At 37.6% G+C, this 23,129-nt stretch overlaps 1 pseudogene; it reads left to right on the top strand.

Annotated features, from left to right (window-relative positions):
- Positions 1 to 1,727: 1,727 nt before the first annotated feature.
- Positions 1,728 to 21,600, top strand: LOC131224289 (protein MAEA homolog; annotated as a pseudogene).
- The last annotated feature ends 1,529 nt before the right edge of the window (positions 21,601 to 23,129 follow it).

Raw genomic sequence — 23,129 nt, 5'->3', positions numbered from 1 at the left:
TAAGTGGTTTCAGGATCGAAGGTTGACCCGAGTGCACGGAAAGTCTTGTTATCAAAACTAAAGAATTCAAATAAGATTTCATCCATAACATAAGGGGCAACTTTTTCTAATTCCTTGAATATTTTCTTCTTGAGATGTAATTACAGGAACAAGAGGACGAGGAGGTAGCCATGAGATGCTTAAAGGGTTTTGACAAGAAAATTAAGTGATGCGAGTAATGAGGGATTAAAAAAAGGAAAATATTTAAAACGGTGTACATATTGGCCGAAATCGTATGCATTAATGAGGAGGTATTCATGACCCCTCGAATGATGTGACTAGTGTCGCAAGAGTAGCGAAGAACAAACTATCGTTTGTTTGTTAAATCGGTCGCATTTGGTCAGAGCTAACACGTGGAAAAAGATTGATTGCGTTAATTGCATTGGGTAACGAAGCAACGTTACCTTCACCTCTTTTTTTAAAAGCGAGGCTATGTGGGGGGCAATATTGTACCCTATTTCTGACCGATTATAATATAGTCAATAATAGAATGACATGTGACATTACATAAACGGGCATGAGGTATATGAGAAGATTTTCTAAGAGATATAACATGATTTTTAAGGAAACATAGCTACATTGATTTGGTGCTACACATTATTTGAGGACAAGCCTAATGAAAAAGGTATTGCAGTTGAGATAAGTAAAATCTTGGACTGCAACTGCTAAGAAAAATGTGATCGAGAAGGCATAATGGAGTTTGGTCGAAAAAATATGAATAGTTGAAAGAAGATCGTACACAAAAATGATCTACATGGTGACTTTTCACTTGCCATAACTCTTGAATTGAAGAAGAAAAATGTAAGAGGAACATCTATAGTAGAAGATCAGAAAGAAAAAACAACCAAATTTAACATACAATCAAACCAAAACAAATATATCTTTTATCTTAGTTTATCATATGAGTAGCGATAATCCAGTAGTGGTAATTCTCAATGATAGTTTGAGTTGTAATATAGGTCTATGCTCATATGTTGGACTTGATCATTATCCAATATCAAACGGTTCTTTCAAGAGACGCATTCTTGCAGTCGCTCTTAGTGGTTAATTATAAGTTTTTTTTTTACTTTTGTTTGATTGAACTAGTTTACTAAATAAAGTCATTTATTGTGAAAGGCAATGCACAACCCACTTTCATAAGAAAAATTCCACCCTCTGATTATCCCCTAATAATTATAAAATTTTGCAAGTAATTGAGTAGATGACTGATATTATGAGATTGTAGTCATATATGTTTATATTAGACATTTCTGCTTATTTTCAAAGGCTGGGGTCAACTGCTATATCGATTCTGGCATGCCGGCGTGTAACACGCCCGAGTGCCAACAATTTTAGTGAGTCCTATCATTCGATTTAACTCGAGTTTGGTTTATGGCACACGTATAATTTGTGAGGGCATGTATCAACCAGCCATCACGGTCCGCCAAACAAAACTACCAAGTAACTCATTTTTGCGGACCATCGCGTCCCTTTCCAACAAGACAACAACAGAAAGAGCTCAACTTTCTTTCATTTATTTTTCATTCCACTTCTATGCATCTCTATCTATCGTAATTGGCATTCCTATTAAAAATAAAATAAAATAAAAATCAGTTATGGATAGTGTTGTTGGGGCCTAGTTTTCTTGAAGCTTCTCCTTCTCTCCTTTTTCACATTCCAATCCTCTACTACTCTTGGGTGTCTGCCCCATGGAAATGGAATCTTTGCCCAACGACGATTCCGTCCTGTCGTCCAAGCTGACCCACCTGGCTGAGTCACTGAAGTTGGAGCACCAATTCCTGAGGGTCCCCTTGGAGCATCTCAAGAAAACAATGTGTGTCAATCACAGGATCCTCGACAAGGAGACGAGTGTTGTCATCTCCAGCATCGCCGAGGCTGTAGCCACTGATCATGACATGTCTAAAGAAGAGGTCGTGCATCACCTTACTTGCCTCGTCTCTAAGCTACAGGGCCTCAAGAGGAAGGTATCTCTCCAATTTCCCTTTCTTTCACCCACTCACTATCTTTCCTTTTCAATTGCGAATAGGTCGATATATATATATATATATATATATATATATATATATATATATATATATATAGATATATATATATATATATATATATATATATATATGTCATTATAGTTATAGTTTTTCTAGGAAGAGGGCACTAGAGCCGAGAACTTGCAAGCCCAGAGATGCCGTGCTCGCCTCGATCACCTTGATGCGATGGAGGCTGGAAATCAATTCAATTGGAACAACACGCGTGTTAAGCGATTTCTTGTGGACTCTATGTTGCATTTGTCATACTATGACACTGCTATGAAGCTTGCAGAAAGTAGCAATATACAGGTAATTTTCTTTCCAGTTCCTTTTCCAGGTTTGTTTCTATATATGTTTTATTCAAAATCTGATTAAAGTTACAAGAAAGGAGGTCCCATGCATCGAGAGTGTCCTGATAAGTTCATCCAGTGAGATGATATGAGCGTCCTTGTGCCATATGGCTAACTATCAAAAAGTACCGTGTGTATTGGGTCGTGTTGTTAATAGATTCCAATACAAGCACATCATATGAGAATGTTTTTTTTTTTTTTTGAAGACACAGGGTGTCCCCACCTCTTTTTTAAAGTAAGACTAATCTCTGCGGATACAAATGATTATTGGTTATAAATTTAAAGGAATTCAATAATCTTCCGGGGTCAATATTATTCAAAGCTATTTTATTGTATCAAGAACATATTGCAATAAATTCAGACAGCAACATGATACGTTAGGACAATGTTTACAAATTAGGGGATAAACTTTTCCTGCACTGTTCACGTGCTTGAGTGTTTGCATTGGAGGATTCTACATTTCCATGGTTGCCTTCAAAGTATTATTTACTTAACCCATGCTTGAGATATCAAATTGAAGCTCATATTTGAACCATACATGTTCTGTGGGCTTCTATCTGACGTTTACTGAAGGATTAAAACAATATGGACTTGGGTCTTTGGAGGTTGTGTTTAGGCTGTTGCCGCGCAAGTATGAGGTCCATTGAAGTGGATGGTATAGTAAGGAATCATCTCAATATTGAGCATTGGGTATTTAGAGGGAGGTGATTAGAGAGGAAAAACTATTTAATGAGGAGATCGTGATTGGAACGAGGGAGTTTTGTCTTAAAAGGATACCTACGGAGGCTTGCCTTGTTTTCTTGCACTTGAAAGAAAGGGCATAACAATAGGCATTCTGTAGCAAAAGTAAATCAGGTAGAGGAAGCACTCCAAGCAGCCAGGTGAAGAGGAGAAGTGGCTTATTGCCCGGGATCGTAGTGATCTTGTTGTGGGCAGCTAGAGAGCTAAATCTTGTTATTTTATAGATAGATGATCCTTTCTCATCTATTCCCTTTTCCTTTGGTTTGATGTTGGTTTCCTTTCTCTTAACTTCCTAAGTTGCACTTATGTTGGGTTCCTTTAAAAAAAATCATTATCTTTACTTTTTCAAAGTTCACGCATGCTTTTATTAGCACCCATTAGAATTTTGTCATCTTTCAAGGAACGAAAGGATAATTTAGGACTTGGCAGTTTCTCAGTTGTCACTTTTCTTTATGGATGGCTTAATTTAAATTGTGTCTAAAGTAGGCACAATCAAAATTTTAGAGTGTATTTTTAGCTATGCTTTTTCTTGGGGCATGGTCATTGAAGGGGCATATCAGAATGTTATTCAGTTGGACTTGGATCATTAGATGCAACTTCTACCAAGTGATTGTGGAAGCCCAATATTTTAGGGGTAGAATGATGTTGCTAATTTGGAAAATGTACTCCAATGTGGTGAGGGACGCAATGAGGTGACCAATAATCTTTCGAAAGAGGGAGTGGCTAGAGGATCATTTGTTATTGGTTCTGCCTTACTTCCCTTTTGATGTACTTTTCTTAAATATCGTTTCTGTCTCGCAAGTGAAAATTTTGTTATAGCTGCGGCTTAGTTGATGCATATTCTACAATTGTTGACTCTAGTAGGTTTCCTATGTATATTTCTATAATTGTTGGCTCTAGTGGGCTTCCTAGATACACGCTTTCTCAGCAAACATTTATTTCTTCATGATTCAGTGAATGCGGATTCAGAAACTGTGACTCCTAATTTCTATTCTTCATTTTCTTATGTTGGCATCTAGTTGCCGTTTGAACTTCATTTATTCATCATCATCTTCATCATCATTGTCGTCGTTGTCGTCGTCATCAAAGCGGTATACTGATTGGGATCACTACATGAATCCTTTCCACCACTCCACTCTGTCAGGGGTCATGCCTTCTATTAAACCTGTAATGACCCTGAAAATTTTGTGCTAATCTTTCCTTAAGTAGTTGTTTTTGGGGTAATTAGCGCTATACTCAATTACTTGTGAAATTTACATCAATCACTTTAAATTGTATCTGCATGACTCAAAACCTGTAGATTAGTTAGCGCTATGTTACTCTGAAATCTGGGATTCATCGCTAAATCCAGTTGTTCTTGAAAATTTTTGGAAGATCTGGATCGGACCTGGACCGCTCGTCGAAAGTCCGATAGCGATGATCTTAGGCTGTTGCGGTCACCATGTTGGGCTTGGTCATCACCTCAAAAATCAAGTCCAGATGATATTCTGGGTCAATTTGATTATGTTTTGAGTGAAGAGTGTGAGAACGATTGGAAATTTATTAAGCTTTTATGAAATCTGAGTCGTGTCGCTTGCGCGACGATTTTAAGCAATCTGACCGTTGGATTTTGACCCAATTTCACCCTCTGATCGGGAAAGGTGGCCCAAGCATGTCCTTGTGCTTGTGGACCTGATCGAGATTCTGTGACCGTTGAATTGAGTGTGGTCCGCCACGGCTGATCTGAAGATCCGGTCGGTACGAAAACTCAGCTTGACCTAGATCCATGGTCAGTGAGCTTAAGTCCAACCTTTTGTAGTAATAGGCCCACCAGAAGTGCTTTGTTGAATCGCGAGAGGCTGGTTTTGGTTATACCCTAAGTATACCCTGGCCCTGGGGTTAATTTCACCAATATTAGGCCTATTTATAGTCCTTAAAACCCTAGCTCTCATTTCCATACGAATTCTCTAACCCTACCTAAGAAAGAGAGTGGAAAAGAGAGAGAAAGTGAGAGAGAAGTTGGTGAATCATCTTAGATTCTTTCATGTTCTTCTTCATCCTTAAACCTTTACTTTGAATCGTTATTCTGACAATTCTAAGTTCATCTTTGGGTAAGTTAACCTAACCCTAATCTGTGTTAGAGCTTAGAATAGTCTTGGTGTTGTTGTATCTCATTTCTAATCTTGCTTTAGGGCATTCTATCGCCGTTGACGAAGACATATCGTCTAAAATCAGTTCGGTGTTCTTTCCTGGCTTAAGGTGCGGACTTTAAGTGTATAGGTTATGGTTTTCAAGGCTTTCAATGCCAGTGAATGATTTATTCTTGCTATAGATGAGATTTCACATGCCAAATGTTATGTTTACTTTGCGTTCCTGATATGCATGTGTTATTTTGAGATTGGTGTATTCTATGTGTATGTATAAAGTACCGTATGCGTATAAAATATGAACCTGTGTCTGCCATGATTATTTGTCGTGTACTTATGCTAGATGTATGTGCGACAACTCCTTGATAAAAGGAATTGTCCAAATGTGTGTATTTCAACATACGCCATGTATGTTGTTTTATGTATTCTAAGTGTTTGTGGAAATGTCTGAATGATCTAAAGTGTGATATTTGAACCTAGTATGGGTGTTGAGAAGCGATTCTCAACTCTCCCACTAGTGTGTATGATTTCCTTCTTGATGGTTACATTCCTTGTTGTTTAAGTTCAAACATTACTTATACTTACATTTATGTTAAGTTGATATTCTTCAAATGCTTGAGTGCTACATGATTTGAGTTGTTGTTCCATTACTGTTCTATATTTAATACGAACATCTGTTGTAGTGTAATGTGTTTGGGACTATGAATAGTCCAGGAAATCGGTAATCTGCCTTAAGGTTGTGGTTGAGATTGCTTTTGCCACAAAGGACGTAATTAGACGAACCCCAGTCGTATTAGAGTTGTCGGCAGTGGTTTGGCCACGCAGAGTGTTTGCGCACTTTATGTCATTCAACTCAACGTGCGCTGGTGCTAGTCGAGTTCGTCAAGTAACCCGATTGTCCGATGTATGTTCACCATGTATGGACGCTACTGTTTGAATCTAGGGTACCAAACTTACCAATGAAATCCTATTAACCATGGTACCTTGATCCGCTAAGACTCATGAGCCGATTATGGTGGTATGGGACACCGTGGTCGTGCTGTCGGCCTACACTGGGGTGACGAGCCTCCCCGTAGTGACCAGTGAGCAACCAAACTCGTGAGCCAATTATGGTGGTATGGGACACTATATTCATGCTGTCGGCCTACATTGATTGGTGACGAGCCCTTTGTAGTGACCTCGAGCATGCCTGGATACCGCATTGAGGTGACAAGCCGAACTGTGGTAATAAAGGTGTGATAGGCGTGCATTGATTGGTGATGAGCCCTTTGCTACGACCTGAAACCATATGATCGTATGAGATGTCTAGGACTGACGACCCTAGAATGGATCACTGTTTGGATGGTTATATGAGGAAGGTACCTTAGCTTCCCAATCCTGCTGTATGAAAAGGACTAATAATAACTTGGTAATCATGTTCATGCACCGCATTTGCATGTGCTTTGTAGACATGGCGCACTTTGAGGGGATGTCATGCGTAACATAAGATGAAGACGCTGAGGGTGTACGCGTGAGGGCACGCATCATTTTGCATACATCCTTGTATTAACAAGAGTACTTAGGACTTGTTTAATTGTTCTGCTTTATCATTACTGGTTGCTTGAACTGTAACATGTTAACCTGTGCCTTATTGTTCCACTGAGTTGATCACTCACTCCCACGTTCTGGGGCGGTGTTAAACATCCACCAGACTCTGTCTTAGGTTCTGATGTTGCAGATGTGGATGCAACTTCTGAGGTAGAGCGGGAGATGGATGATGATGAGGCTGCTTTCTCTTATATGCAGTTTTTAGATGGGTTCTAGTGAGCCTTGTTCTGATGCGCGGGATGCTGAAATTTATTTTGAGAATTAAACGATGTAATTTGCTACTTGTAATTTTGATAGTAACACTTTCAATACGACCTGGTATGTGTATTTATTTCAGGGATTCGCACATGTATACACATATATTTCGTTAAGTCTTCCGCTTGCTTTCTTCACTTATCCCTGAATTATATCTGCACTTTGGCTTAATCTATTCCATGTTTTAGGCACTAATACAGACAACATACATCCATCATCAAATATGTTGCATAAGTGATGTTTTGGAACTCGGGAGCTGAGTTTGCTCGACCCTCAAATTTCAGGGTGTTACAATCTTTTTTTACTACCTCTACCCACATCCTTTTGGGTCTTCCCTCTACCTTTTTAGAGCCTTTAACTTGGACCAACTCACCCCTAATTGGTGCAGTACTTGGTCTTTGTTGCACATGACTAAACCATCCAAGTCTACTTTCCCTTATCTTATTACCTATTGGCAATATGCCAAAATCCTACAATTTATATTTACAATTTTAGTCGAATTTTAAGCAAAATGATTTGAATCCCACCTTTGAAGCCCTTTTTATATGAGTCCTACGATTTTATGATTTGAATGTTACAATTTACGATTCAAATCATACTTGTTCTCTTTTATTTTGAGCTTCATTTGGCTTTCATTTTATGTTTTTAAATTGGTGGGGGCTTTAAGAATCATTTACAAGAAACAATTTTGAAAAAAAAAGAAAAAGAAGAAGAAAATCATTTAGAAAAGGTAAATTATTTTATTTTGTTCTTTATAAGAGATTAAATGATTTATATTCTCTTTAACGTTAAATTGTAGAGCTTCTTCTTCTTCATTTTCTTCTTTTAATGATTTCTTGCTTCTTAACTGGTCGAATCACCAAATCGATGGTGACTTATCTGGAATGTTTTTATGGATGGTTATCATCATGTTGACTTACATGTATTGTGAGATGATGGATAGAAATCAAAATATCTTTAAAAAATAAAAAAAATAAAATCAGTCTATAGAATAAAATGCTTCTTTTCCAATGTGATTTTACATTCAAGAAAGTTAACAACAAGAACATAAATTATTAATGGATTCTTCCAAGTGTCTTTACACTCATGAATTATCGACCCAAGATATCAAAAATGTTCATTTTGGGAACTTCTTGGCCACCATAGGTTTACTCCCTATAGGTGGTGAGGGTTCAATTCCCCTCCTTGGCTTTACCCGATACATGTGGTTGTGGGTGGTTGCATGTATCCGCAGGGATTAGTCTCACTTGAAAAAAGAGGTGGGAACACCTTGTGTCTTAAAAAAAAAAAGTCTTAACTATTCCAAGTTTTCACTCCTATTGTTATTAAATTTCCTCAAAATAACAAACTTTGCTAGGAAATAGTGCAATGCTCCTCGAAATGCTAGGGGAAGATGTAGAGGGAAAGAAATTGATAATGACTAAGAAAAGGGGGTCCTCGATTGCGGGAAAAATGGCACAGAGTTGGGTACATCTTTGGGAGAAGAACTCGGTGTTGAGTAGAAGGATGGCGTATGGATTCTTGTTGATCAAAAAGGGAAAGGTAAGGTAGGGCGAACCTCAGGTGAAGTATTTCAAGGTTTGCAGGAGCTACCGATGATGTTCATGGCTAACTTTTAAGAAGAGTGGTCCGAACTTCATTTCAGGAGAGTTTTCAGGAAGTTTGGAGAGTTGAAATAGATTGTTATTCCTAGTTGGGGATTGGTGGTAATCATAGGATTTGCTTTCGTTTGGATGGGGGAAATAGAAGAGATGAAAGGAGCAATTGCAGCCATGAATGGAGCTTGTTTTGGGGGAGGAAAGCTGTAGGTGAAGCCATTGTTGTCGACTCACATATGTGATCATGTGTGATTGCATATGCGTATGCGCATATGTGATTGCACAATAGCATATGCGACCACATATTTTTGTTTTATTTTTTATTTTTTAAAAATTTAAAAAAAAATGAAAAATATTTAAAAAATTGAAAAAAAAAGAAATTAAGGGTAACTTTCCTAAGTTAATAAATAACTAATTTTACATATTTAAAATATATTTGAGAGAAATAAAATCAATTAAACAATGAATTAAATAACAAGTGCTTGAATCTTGATCTTCCAACTTCCAAGAGAGGGACTGTACAGAGAGAGAGAGAGAGAGAGAGAGAGAGAGAGAGAGAGAGAGAGAGAGAGACCACTTGGAAGTAGGAAATATAAGAGAGATTAAGACCACTTGGAATTAAGAAACATAAGAGAAGAATAGAGTAAAAGAGTTTTGAAGTGAGAATATTGCAAATGGGGGAGGTTTGGAAGCCTAATTATAGACAAACTTATTTTAAAAAAATATTTTATGTATATATATATATATATATATATATATAAATAAAAATAATGAAATAAAATAAAATAATGTGTCAACCATTGGCCAATATGCGATCGCATATTTTCGCATATGCTACATATGCGATCGCATATGTGCCAGATCACATATGCCATGATCATATATGCGATTTGCATATAGATATGCGATTTACATATGGATATGCGCATATGCAGTCGTACATGACAACAATGGGTGAAGCAAGTGAAATATGGGCCAGAAGTAGTGAATTTGTTGAGCCAAGAGAAGCATGCGAAAGGAAGAGAAAGAAAGTCCAAGAAAGAAGACACTTGACTTGCCTCAAAAAAGACCAATAGTGAGAAATAAGGAAGAGGGGAAGTCGTTCTGAGATGCAGTGATTGGGAGCTCGTATGGTGGAGAAGCGGTTGTTAGGGTCAGTGAGAACAACAATGCCCCTAGCCTCCCACAAGTTAGATGGGTGTGGAGGAACTCATGCAATGGGAGTCTAGAGGTGTGTATAAACCCAAAGGTGCTTAAGAACATTTGGAGCTCCATCCAGTGGTGTCTAGTGGCTTTTATCAAACTAGGAGATTTGAAGAAGGACGTGGGTGAATGATTGCTACGGACTGCAATGTTGAAGAGGAAGACAAAGTTCTACGACACATGAGTGATTTCTCGATGCGGATCTCCCTTGGCCCCCCTGGCACAGGCCGAGAGCATCATTTGGGCTATAATTTGTTCAAAGACATGATTTTTTGATGGTACATAACCTTGCAATCCTTACATACATATTGATTTTTTTATTTTTTTTATTTTTTTTGGTCTTAGTAGAAAGAAATCTATTTGGCTCGTATATGATCTATTTATGAAAGTTATTAAGTGATCATCACTCTTTTTAAAGTATGTGTTTTCTAGAGCTAAATTGTATGCCATAGTGAAATTAACGATAGCATTTTCCATCTCATTTCTTCTCCGAAGACCATTTTCTCCATGTACAATCTCATATCCTCTACTTCCTTTTCCTACACGGCCATTTAAGTCTCCTCCTACAAATATCCTATCTATCTATATCCTCCTAGAATTGTCTGTTGATTATATCCTCTAACCCTTGGTGCATGTGCACTAATAACATTGATAATCTTCTCTCCTAACACATTTTGTCAATAAAATCCTATCACTTACTCTCCTAACATTTACAACGTTATCTACCCCTATTCTTGACCCCATCTCATTTCTATTATTGTCCTTTCCCATATGCCAAAGTTTATATCCATCAACTTCTCTAGTTTTAGCCCCTTTTGACTTGGCCTTTGAACACAAGCTATGTTAACTATCCTTCATTTCATCGTATGTAATAGCCCCATACCCTTACCTATCAATGTTCCTATATTACATGTGACGTGATGAATCCCATTCTCATATACTAGCTTCTTTATCTGTGTGTGTCCAGAATGGCATGGGAACCGTTGCCTATTTCTCTCAACATGCATTGTTGTGGTGCATTGCTTGTGGGGAGTTCCCTATCCAACCCTTGCCCATTTCTCACTACACATGGGTTTTGATGCAGTGCATAGCTTACAGGGAACGTCCTAGCATGAGTTTGGAATGTCATATTGTGTGTATTCGTGATGATAGTTATGTCATAAGTTTGACACTGGCTGTCAATCCATTGCAACCCTCCTTTACCTGGGCTGGGGACCGGGAATGAGAGAACTCCCACAGGCACAATGTAATAGACTATTACTGTTGTTGTTGTTGTTGTGTGTGAATCAATTGCAAAGTGATAAGCTTGATATTCTGTCTCGTTTAATAATTTTCCTTGCTCTTGTTGTGCATCATCTATTATACATATTGATAGCTTAGATCTTTCAGAGACAGGATCTTATGGATGTTGAGGTCTTCCTTGATGCAAAAAAGGTCATTGATGCTCTTCAAAACAAGGAAGTGGCTCCTGCTCTAGCTTGGTGTGCAGAGAACAAGACAAGGTTGAAGAAATCCAAGGTATAACATTTTGTTCTTCCCTTAAACGTTCATAAGCTATCTTGCAATTTTTTTTATTAGAAGTTGAGTGAGTGTAACAATAGTTTAAGAGTTTTTTTTTTCTATAGTTAAGGTGGGCTGGAACCTAACCTCGATAGTTCAAAAGTTTCGGGATATAACTACAAGGGATACCGAACAAGTGTTTGCTTTGAGATTATTCTCCTATTATTTGCCACTTTTTTGGTCTTCTATAGATTTCAGCAGCGTGTACAAGCAATCGTTCCAGTCCTTGTTTGACATGAAAATAGTTATTTATCGAAAAATGGTTGTGATTAACTTCAAAAGCTCATTGGTTGACTGGAAACTTCACTGTATTGGTTCAGTTTTTCTGGTCTATGCGTAGCAGTTCAAACTCCAAAATTTGATTTTATAAATAGTTGGCCCAATTGATCTAAGCTCAGTAGCTTACTGAAATAGAAAGTTGATGCGAACAAGACTCGAACAACATGGTGTACAAAAGATGGCCCATGGTGTAATATCCAAAGTAAATTTTGGTGGTATAATTTATTTATTTATTTTTTTGGTTATTCATTTTTTAAAAGAATTCTCCTATAAATATTAAAACTTGATACTAGTAAGCATGATAGGATAACACTTTCCTTGGGTGAACCCTACATCACATTGTCATATACCCCTTATAACTTTTTAACTACTCATTCAATTGATAAACTATCCGTACACTTACTTATTCATATTTTAAGGAACCTAACCACCTGTTTATTTTTTTCAATCTTAAATTCTAAATATTTATATATATATATATATATATATATATATATATATATATATATATATATATATATATAAATCAAGGGCCACAATTGCATAAGTCCACTTAACCGAATTCCTAACTTTCAGATTATGATATAATTTTTATAACTAAGATTCTTATCAGGTTAGATTTCATTAAACGTGATCATACATATCACAGGACCAATACCATAATTATGATTCAAATGGTATATGTTAAAAACGACATATATCTTTTAAATATTTTGTCCGATCGTAAAACCCTCCGTACATTTACCTTGAAATCACTAGATATATATTACATTCCATCTATAGGATTTTTGGACATCTCTATCATACCAAACAAAACGTCATATGATCAGATCCACCCATTTTTGGGACCCGAACAAATAGTTCGACATGACTATTATGATTCTTATATTTTTCTCTAGAAACCATACCAATGAATTAAGATTCTGACGACTACAACTCGATCAATTTGGGCGCCTACTAATCCCAGGATAAGTAGCCACATGTACAGACCTTTCTCAAAAACTACTTTCTAGAGGCATTATCAAAAAAACCGTCTGGACATTTTGTAAATGGCTATATGAGAATTCCAATCATCTATTTTGTTTTCCAAAAATGTCCATCCAATGGGTACTTATCAAAATCTGACGGTAGAGATCACCCATGTTCAGTGACCTAATTACAAAATTAAATTCATCATTACGTAGCGCTTAAAAACCCCACTACTTTAATGGCAGACGTTCAATCCCCTAACTACTTTTTTCAGTGTGGTCCACTTGATTGTTAGATCTATCTTATTTTTCATCTCAAGTGGACTATACTCAAGGACATAGTGGTGGTTGAACATGGTACCATTAAAAACTTTTTAGGGTACGCCTTGATTTTCCCTGTATTTTATTAGGCACTTAATTTAGCGATAGCTTCATATAAGTTTGAATGAAGAGAAAAAATAATTATCAGCTTGATCTAACCTTTTGTGTCCCACTAATGGTCAATCATCATTGTTTCGTATGGTATGGTCCACCTGATTATTGGATCTGCTTCATTTTTTTTATAATGTCCTAAAATGATATGAAAAAATGGATGGATGGGGTTGATACTGAATATAGTTGTCTTATTTCAATCGCAAAACACATATCTTAGTACAATATATAAAGGAAACCTATTATGTCCATTTCTTTTTTGAGATTTTATGATTTAAAAGTATGTATTAGGGTCTTTTTAAATAATCCCTGAAGTTTCATTGAAAAATTCAACAAATTTCCCAATGTTTCCCCATGTTTCCCAAAAGTGCGATAAATTATGCAATACAAACGATATATCCCATGCGATAACCGATACGTATCTGTATCCCAAGGGTGCAATACATTGCGCGATATCGATATTTCAAACATTACTCATCAACGTGTGATTGCAACTCTAGCCTTCAAGAGTAATACCGAATGTGCAGCATCTAAGGTACTCCTAATTTTTCAGTTATCCAATTTCCATGCTTGTGTCAATATTGGAAATGTATCTAATGTTAATAAATTCACTAATGGCTTAGTTCCTAGGGAAGTCGATTCAACTGGATTTTGAATATTGAGTCCATTCGTTGCTTTATCTAAATAAGAAAAGAAACACATAAGCATTGCCCCAGTCAACTGACTTATGGGATTCTTAATAGAATCGGCAAGGTCTTCATGGATTTTGTTGGGTCAAACTTGGAAAAAAAAGATTTTAAATTGTTTTTTATTGCATCGAATGTGGATCCATGTGGTTTTTTAAGCTTTCAGTTTCATTTTAAGGATGGCACTGTTATTCCTTGGTCTTAGTTTTTTACCTGGGTGAGTCAACTTGATTGGATTTTGAATACAGAGTCCAGTCTCAACTTTATATGAAAAGAAGAAGAAAGGATGGACATTGTTCCAAACTTCCAATCGATTGACTTCAACAGGAAGGCCTTGATTTTGTTGAGGCAACTTGGAAAAAGGAAAGATATTGAGTTGCCTTTTACAGAACCAGGTGGATTTATGTGTATTTTTTTAAATTATGTTAATCACTTTCAGTGCATTTTAAGGATGACATTATTCCTAAATCTCAGGTTTTTGGTTGAGTAACAATTGGATTGATGAGTTCAATGTATTTGGTTTTTGTGCTTTACAGGTTCTATTTGAGCCAAAGCAATGGGACTATCTTATTGGGCAATTCAAGCAGGAGTTTCGTAGGCTGTATGGCATGACCCTTGAGCCCTTGTTGAATATTTATCTACAAGTAGGGTTGTCAGCTCTCAAGACTCCGTATCCATATTTAGTCATTGACAACTACTTCCACAGAATGCTTAGTTGCCTGTTATCCTTATTTCTTGATTATATGCCTAATAAAGTTAGTGTCGTCAACTGATACTTTCTTCTATTTTTATCTTGACCACACTTAAGATTTTGTTACAAAGATGATTGCACCAAAGAAGACCCTCTGTCATAGGAGAGCTTCCGCAACATGGCCTTGCCATTGCCATTCTCAAAGCAGCAATATTTAAAGCTTGTGTGCTACATCGCTAAAGAACTGATGGATTTCGATAATCCACCCCTAGTATTACCCAATGGGTATGTTTACGGCACCAAGGTTTGTACTGTTTAAGCACATTAGAGGGTTGTCAACTTATAGTTGAGAAGTAGACTGGAATGGTTGCACATGTGAATATTGTTGGGATTTGAGTTGTGGAATCACACAAATCTAGATCTAGGATAATAATCCAAGAGAACCAAGCAATCACAAGAAACATAGAGATTTAACGTGGAAAACCCTTGCGGGAAAAAACCACAGCACAAAGCAACAAAAAATTCCACTATGAAAGCACAAATTACAAAGAGAGAGGACTTACCTGGCTTGAGCAATCCTCAAACCTCACATTTCCTCCACCCCTTGAAACCCTAACACCCTTTTAAAAATACTTAGAATGTTTTAGAATACCCTCCTAGTTCGTATACAACACTTTATATAGTTTTAGAAAGAAGTAGAATCGGAATAGGAAACAAAAAATTGCAAAATCTGTGTTTCCGCAGAAAATTTGCGTAAACCTTCGATAGTTCGATGTCATCGAATAAGGACCAAAATTGTCCAGTGATCGGGGCTGAAAAACTTGGAAAATTTCAATTTCATCGAGTTTGCTTTGATGTCATTGACTGGCTTCGATGACAATGAAGCTGGTTCGATGACATCGAATCCTCCAGACAGATTTAAGACATCTGACAGCAACAATCTCCACCATGTCTTCAATCTCCAAATGTATAGCTTCTTGTCCCATTCTCTTATCTTTGCTTCACATCATAGCTTCATCAACGCTTCTCGTGCACACTCTATCTTCTTCTACGCCATAACCAAGCCTAAAGAAGTTGTATAGAACTTCAACTTCTCTGTAGGAATGACCTTGGTGAGCATGTCTGTTGGATTCACGCTGGTGTGAATCTTCTCTAGTGTTACGCCTCCTTCCTCAAGCACCTGTCGGATAAAGTGGTGACGAACATCAATGTGTTTAGTATGTGAGTGATAAGCAAAATTTTTAAGCAAATTGATAGTGCTCTCGCTATCACAGTTAACCGGCACGACCTCCTAATGAAGCCCCAACTGATTTATCATGCCTCTAATCCAAACACCTTCTTTAAATGTTTTTGTCACTACCATATATTTTACTTCGGTCATGGAAAGAGCCACTACGAACTAAAGCTTTGACATCCAACTGATAGCTCCACTTACTAGTACAAACGATTATCCTAAAGTAGACTTTCTAGAATCCACACTGCCTGCGTAGTCGAAATCCACATACCTTACCAATTTTGTCCATGTCTTCTTAAAAGTTAAGACGTAGTCTTTCGTACCTCGAATGTATTGAAGTAGCTATTTCACCGCTTCTCAATATTGCGTACAGGGGTTTAACATGTATCTACTTACAACACCAACTGCCTGTGAAATATCTAGTCTCGTACAGACCATGACATACATTAAACTACCAACCGCATTTGAATAAGGCACATGAGACATAATTTGTTTTTCCTCATTTAATTTAGGACATTGTTCTGAGGAAAGCTTAAAGTGAGCCGCGTGGGGAATGCTCACCGGCTTTGCCATCCCATACTTCATCAATACCTTTTAAAGGTATTCTATCTATGATAACCAAAACCTGCTCTTCTTCCTGTCTCTATGAATATCTATGCCGAGAACCTTCTTTGCAACCCCCAGATCTTTCATCTCGAATGTCTCTGATAACTAAGTCTTCAGTACATTGATTTCAAACATATAATGACTGGCGATCAACATATCGTCAACATACAATACTAGAATGATAAATCTGCCATCACTCAGTGTCTTGTAATAGACACAGTAATCGCATTCACTCTGAGTAAATTTCTAACTCAACATGAAAGAATCAAGTTTTTTATACCACTGCCTAGGCAATTGTTTCAGGTCGTACAATGACCTCATTAACCTGTAAATTTTTTTTATGCCCCTTTAATTTCCTAGCCCTCTGGTTGCTTCATGTAGATCTACTCTTCTAACTCCCCATGCAGGAATGCAGTCTTAACATCCATTTGTTCCATCTCGAGATCGTATTGGGCAACCAACGCCAACATGAATCTGATAGACACCTGCTTAACCACCGGCGCGAATATCTCTATGAAGTTGATTCTTTCTCTCTGATCATAGTCATTCGCTACCAATCTTTCTTTATATCTATCATGTTTCCTTTTGAATAACCACTTGCATCCAATCGCTTTTCAGCCCACTGGTAACTCCACCAGCCCCATGTGTAAGTTTTATATAACGAGTCCATCTCATTATCTATAACCACCTTCCACTTTTCTGCATCAAGCTAACTGAGAGCCTCCTGAATAGTAGATGGGTCTCCCTCATCTATAATGAGAGCATATTCAATATTAGAGTCATCTCTGTATCTTACCGGTAATCTGTAATCACGCGGTGGGTTTCTTTTCACAGGTGGCTGCTCCACCTGATCCTGTACCTCTGTCTGCACATCTGTCTCTGCCTGAGTATCATTTGTGTCAATCTAAACATCTATGATTAACCTTTCAGGTTCCTTTTGCTCCTCCTAATCATTCTTGTGGAATATGGAGCTTTCATCGAATCAGACGTCACGGCTAGTGATGACCTTGCATGTGATCTTGTCGAATAGCCTGTAACCTTTCACAACAATGTCATAGCCAACCAAAATGTACTTTTCAGCTCTATGGTATACCTTATCTCTCTCAACTGATGGTACATGAGAGTAAGCTTCATAACCAAATATGCATAGATCTGAGTAGTCGATTTTCTGACCACTCCATACTTCCTTTGGGATTTTACATTCAATTGTCATTGAATGAGACTGATCCACCAAATAACAAGCTGTGTTAATGGCCTCTATCCATAGGTCCTTACCCAATGCAGTATTACTTAACATGCATCTAGCCTTCTCCAGGAGAGTCTAATTCATTCGCTCAGACATACCGTTTTGCTCGGGTGTTTGGCACACTGTGTTATGCCTGATGATCCCTCCATCCTTATAATAATCATTAAACCCAGTGGAAGTAAATTCTCCACCATTGTCAGTCTTTAAAACCTTTATTTTTTGCCGTGACTGTTTTTCACCATTGCCTTCCATTATTTGAATATGGTGAAAACTTCGGATTTACATTTTATGAAGTAAACCCAAACTTTCTTAGAGTAGTCGTCAATGAATGAACCAAACCATGATGACCCTCCAACAGAAATTTCTAGCGATGGCCCTCATATGTCAGAGTACACATAATCAACCACTCCCTTACATGTTTTCCAGATTTAAAAGATAATCTAGATTGCTTACCATATATACAATGTTCACATATATCTAAATCAGAATTTTTAAAAGTTGAAATCAAACAACGATCAGATGGTACTTTCATGCCTCGCTCGCTCATGTGGCCCAGACGAGCATGCCACATACGTAGAGACGTCGAATCTGCAATAGCTGCTGCTGCTCCACTTACTAAAGTGTTCCCGATCAACGTTTAAAGGTTTCCGTGCATTTATGCTCTCATAACCATGAGTGTTAATGTAGACATCAGGCCATTCAAAGTATATCAACACAAGAGGTGTGCGTTACCCATGTCAATGTGGTTAGATGACGGATACGGGTCGGGTCTCTAGAGGATGAAGACCTTACACATGTGTTCATGACATGTGTAAGTTGCTTAGAGGAGACATTTAGACCATTAGATCGTGAGGATGGTGTGATCGGACCGTTAAATCGTCACGGCCCACGTTCATTACACCACCTTCACGACACTATTATCAGGGCCCATCGGGCATCTTAAATTTGCATTTAGTTTATGAACATTTGATATATTTAAGTTTTGAGACAGTTTACGCACAATTTTGTGCAATTTTTTTAAAAAACTTTTTTTAGTAGGGGTATTTTGGTAATTTCATGTAACTACGAATTTATAAGGGTTGCCCTAAACCCATAGCATGTCATGTTATGTTTATGAAAAAAAAAAAAGAGCTTTGACTTCCAATGATTGGAAGAGGGCGTGAGACCTAGGTTAACGATTTCTCATACCCTACTTCTTTTTCCTTCTCTCTTTTCTTAAGGTACTCTTTTATTTAACCCCATTCTCTTCCTTTTCTCCTAGAATCTTTAGATCTATAATCTAAATCTTGTTTCTTTTTATCTAAATCATTAGATCTCAAAAGATTTTCATCCCCACATAAAACCCATCACCCAAATATAAATTTGAAGAAACACCAATTCTTTTATGAATTTTTCAGATTTTCCATTCCAAAAAATTCCTATTTTTCTGGATTAGAAAATCCACATGGATCGTTAGACATACCTATTGCAAGATGAAAGTTCTATATTTCGCCGGATCTAACTAAATTTAGATTTTAAAATTCAATACTTCGTGTTTGTGATGGATGGTCATAATCAATGCTATATTAACCTTATTTCTTTCTTATATTGATGATGTATAAGGCTGATATTTTATTTATTTTTTAAGATTGTATAAATCTGCCCCTTTCAAATACCATGCTCATTTAAGGTTAGATTAGGCCGTCTTACATCAAGTGCCCCTTTTGAAACTTTAAGGACACCATCAATACCAGTGAACTTGTACCCCATAGCCTCAAGTGCACTGAGAGAAATCAGACTTTTCTTCATATCAGGAACGTGCCTGAAATTAGTTAGGGTACGCTTTATCTCATCAAATATCTTGATGCTTACCGTACCACTAGCCACAACATTACAGGCATTGTCATTACCCATAAAAATCTGTCCACCATCGCATTCTTTGTAATTGGGGAACCAACTCTGGTGAGGAATCATGTGATATGACGCTCTTATATTCAGGATCCACTCATCTCCATGATTGCCGTGCAAGTGTCCGATCATGGACATAAATAATACATCACTACCACTTGTCTCTTCATCAGATGTGACAACATTGGCCTCTTTGGAAGAGGCCGCTGAATTTTCTCTCTTTGTTTTAGGATTGTTACAATCCTTCTTCATATGTCCAGATATCCCACAGTTCCAGCACTTTAGTTTTCTTTTGCCCTTGCCCTTGGATTTGGATATATGTCTTGAAGATCCCGTATCTCGCTCAGAATTCCTGCCTCTCGTAATCAGTGCATCAGAAGATGTCCCTATGTCGCCGTTAAACTTTCTCATAGCCTTCCCTTAAAGGGTTGAGATAACGATGTCGACACTCAGGGTTTTATTCGTAGAGCACATTGTGTCATTGAATGACTCATACGACACCGGAAGAGAATTCAACAACATACATGCTTGTTCCTCATCTTTCATCACTTCTTCCATATCTAGCAATTTGCAAACTAATTTATTAAAGTTGCTAATGTGAGCCTCCAGATCTCTACCCTGTACCATCTTGAAGTTATACCACTGACGCTTCAAGTATAAGCAATTTTTAGAGAATTTTTTCGCATAGATATCCTCTAACTTCGCTCATAAACTAGCCGCAGTTTTCTCCCTCAAAACATTATAGAGAACCTCATCCGCGAGACAAATGGATTAAGGATAAGGCCTTCTTATCAAGAGTATTCCATTCATCATCAGTCATACTAGACTTTCTTGCCTCAAGAGCACCATCCTCGCCTTGAACTGATCATCTTGATCTTTCATAACTCAAAATTATTTTTCCCTAAGTACTTCTCAATATCATACATGGTACTTCCCATTATTGCTAATCCTGCAGATTCAGATCTGTGCTCCAACAATTGCTCTAATACCATTTGTTGGGATTTGAGCTCTGGAATCACATAGATCTAAATCTAGGATAACAATCCAAGAGCACCAAGCCATCACAAGAAACACAGAGATTTAATGTGGAAAGCCCTTGAGGGAAAAAACCACGGCACAAAGCGACAGAAAATTCCACTATGAAAGCATGGATTACAAAGAGAGAGGACTTACCCGGCTTGAGCAATCCTTAAACCTCCCCTTTTCTCCACCCCTTGAAATCATAGCACCATTTTGGAAATACTTAGAACCTCTTAGAATACCCTCCCAGTCCCTATACAACCCTTTATATAGTTTTAGAAAGAAGTAGAATCGGAATAGGAAATAAAAAATTGCAAAATCTGCGTTTCTGCAGAAAATTTGTGTAAACCTTCGATGACATCGAACTTAGTTTGATGTCATCAAATAAGGACCAAAACTGTCCAGCAACCGGGGTTGAAAAACGTGGAAAAATTCGATTTCATCGAGTTTGCTTCGATGTCATCGACTGGCTTCGATGACATCGAAGATGGTTTAATGACATCGAACCCTCCAAATAGATTTAAGACATCTGACAGCAACAATGAATATGACATGATTGTCTGGTCTAACATGTCTCTTATGATCATGTGGCAGGCTCTCGAAGAAATGGCCAAGAAAAATGTTGGCAAGATTACCTGTCCAAGAACAAGTCTGATTTGCAACTATACAGAGCTAGTTAAGGCATATATCTCATAACTCAAATCAGACAAATCTTTCTAATCAGGTATCGGCTGCACCAGAAATTGCGCAACACATCCTGTTTTCAATTCAATGTATCTTAAGTCAAGTTGTATGTTATAAAGTCGGTGGGTCTGTTGGCATGTTGTTCTCTCTACAGATAATGGTGGTTGATTTAAAGATAATGTTATTTAGGGATGTACCCTAACCATGTTTATAGCCGATGAAGGTCTTTGCATGTGATGAAGGTGCTTCATGCTTTCTCTTTTTCATTTTACTAAACTGGAATATTGATGTTCTTGTATCTTATGGGAGCAGCATTGCCTTTCAAATGTGTAAAATAATTATTACATCTATGGATCAGAAAACTTCAAGGACAATTTGTATGGACATTTGGATTTTTATTTATTTTTATTTTGTGGAAAGAAATGTGGAGGTGACTTTGTATTGGGAATTTAGTGCAACTCTTTCGGGACCTTACTCATGCCTTGGTGGTAGACTCACAAGAATTTTAACACAAGGTCATGGGTTCAAGTACCTACTATGGTGAGTGTGTGTGGGGGTGTGATTATGTGTTAAAAAAAATCTATGGTCTCAAGAAATCTCTAATATGGATGGTATGGGTCCTTCCAACATATAGGAACTCCTGGTACTACTGTGAAGATGGAAAGCAATTATATTTGTTTAGTTATTTACAAAAGGTCTTGAAATTTTATTGCAATCAAAAGAACATTAGACTAGAGGGAAAGACTTCCTGATACAACAAATTATTGTGATACTCTCCCCCTCCTATCTATGCCTTTTTCTTTTTTGTGGGGGAGCAAGTGAGGAATGGGAGCGAGGAATGACTCTCTTATTACTTGGGGAAAAAAATCCGAAAGAGATGCAACAACAAGAGGCAAGCTCCTAGAAAGAGAGAGAGAGAGAGAGAGAGAGAGAGAGAGAGAGAGAGAAGGGAGCCCATACCCTGGGCTCTAGGGAGCCTACACCGATTTTTCCTCCATAATGCAATTTTTAATTCTCTACAAAAATTTTCTCTAAATTTTTTTTCTTCCGAGATGATTATTCCTTTCTTTCTAATTATGTTTCCCTCACCAATGGTGATGCGAGGCAATCCATTATTGCTAGGATTAACCCCTCATCTCTTTATTGTTGGGAATAAACAATGAAAAAATTAAATTAAATTGAAAAAATATTTCATTAGGCTGAATCAAATATAATATATGCTATCCTTAAAGCGTGATTCGCCCCCTTAACAATTGATAATGGGTTACAGGCAAATTGCTTCCGGGATAAGACAAGCCTTATCTAGATCCAACGTACAGCAATCACGATAGGTCCACTATGGAACAGTTTTAACACAGCAGATCTCTTCTGGCAAACTTAGACGGTAAAGATGATCAAAGTATTCTATATTGGGGATTTGCTTTATATCTGATTTAATGGGAGAGAGGTGTGTTGAGATGATGAAATCGGACTGGAATGGTCCAGTTTATATAGGCATCAGGTATAGCACCATTGCTGTGTGGTATTTAATGGTACAGAACATTTGAAAAATGTTTCTGACCGTTGTCCATTAATCCTAGACGTTTCTGGTCGTTAGATTAGAAAATCTGACCGTTGGATCATCCTGGCCCATCTGTTTTCGGATCGTTGTGGCTTTTAAGATAGCTATCCATTTTTAGAAACAGCTGGAGATTTCAGATTTAAGATCCAACCATTTTCAGTCACCTATAAAACCTAGGCTCATTTCGGATTTTCAAATCCACACCGCCCTAAGGCTTTTACCAGACCCATCGCACCGTCTCGCGCCGGTTCGTGTAAGGTCACAAGGGAAGTGCAAAGTGCGCCATCTAGTGCCACTACAACCACACTACCTCACTGCCCATGCCCTCGCCCACACCCATGCCCGTACCCGA

The sequence above is a fragment of the Magnolia sinica genome, chromosome 13 (genome assembly GCF_029962835.1).
Source record: "Magnolia sinica isolate HGM2019 chromosome 13, MsV1, whole genome shotgun sequence".
In the NCBI taxonomy this organism is placed as follows: domain Eukaryota; kingdom Viridiplantae; phylum Streptophyta; class Magnoliopsida; order Magnoliales; family Magnoliaceae; genus Magnolia; species Magnolia sinica.
This window is presented reverse-complemented; position numbering and strand designations above follow the sequence as displayed.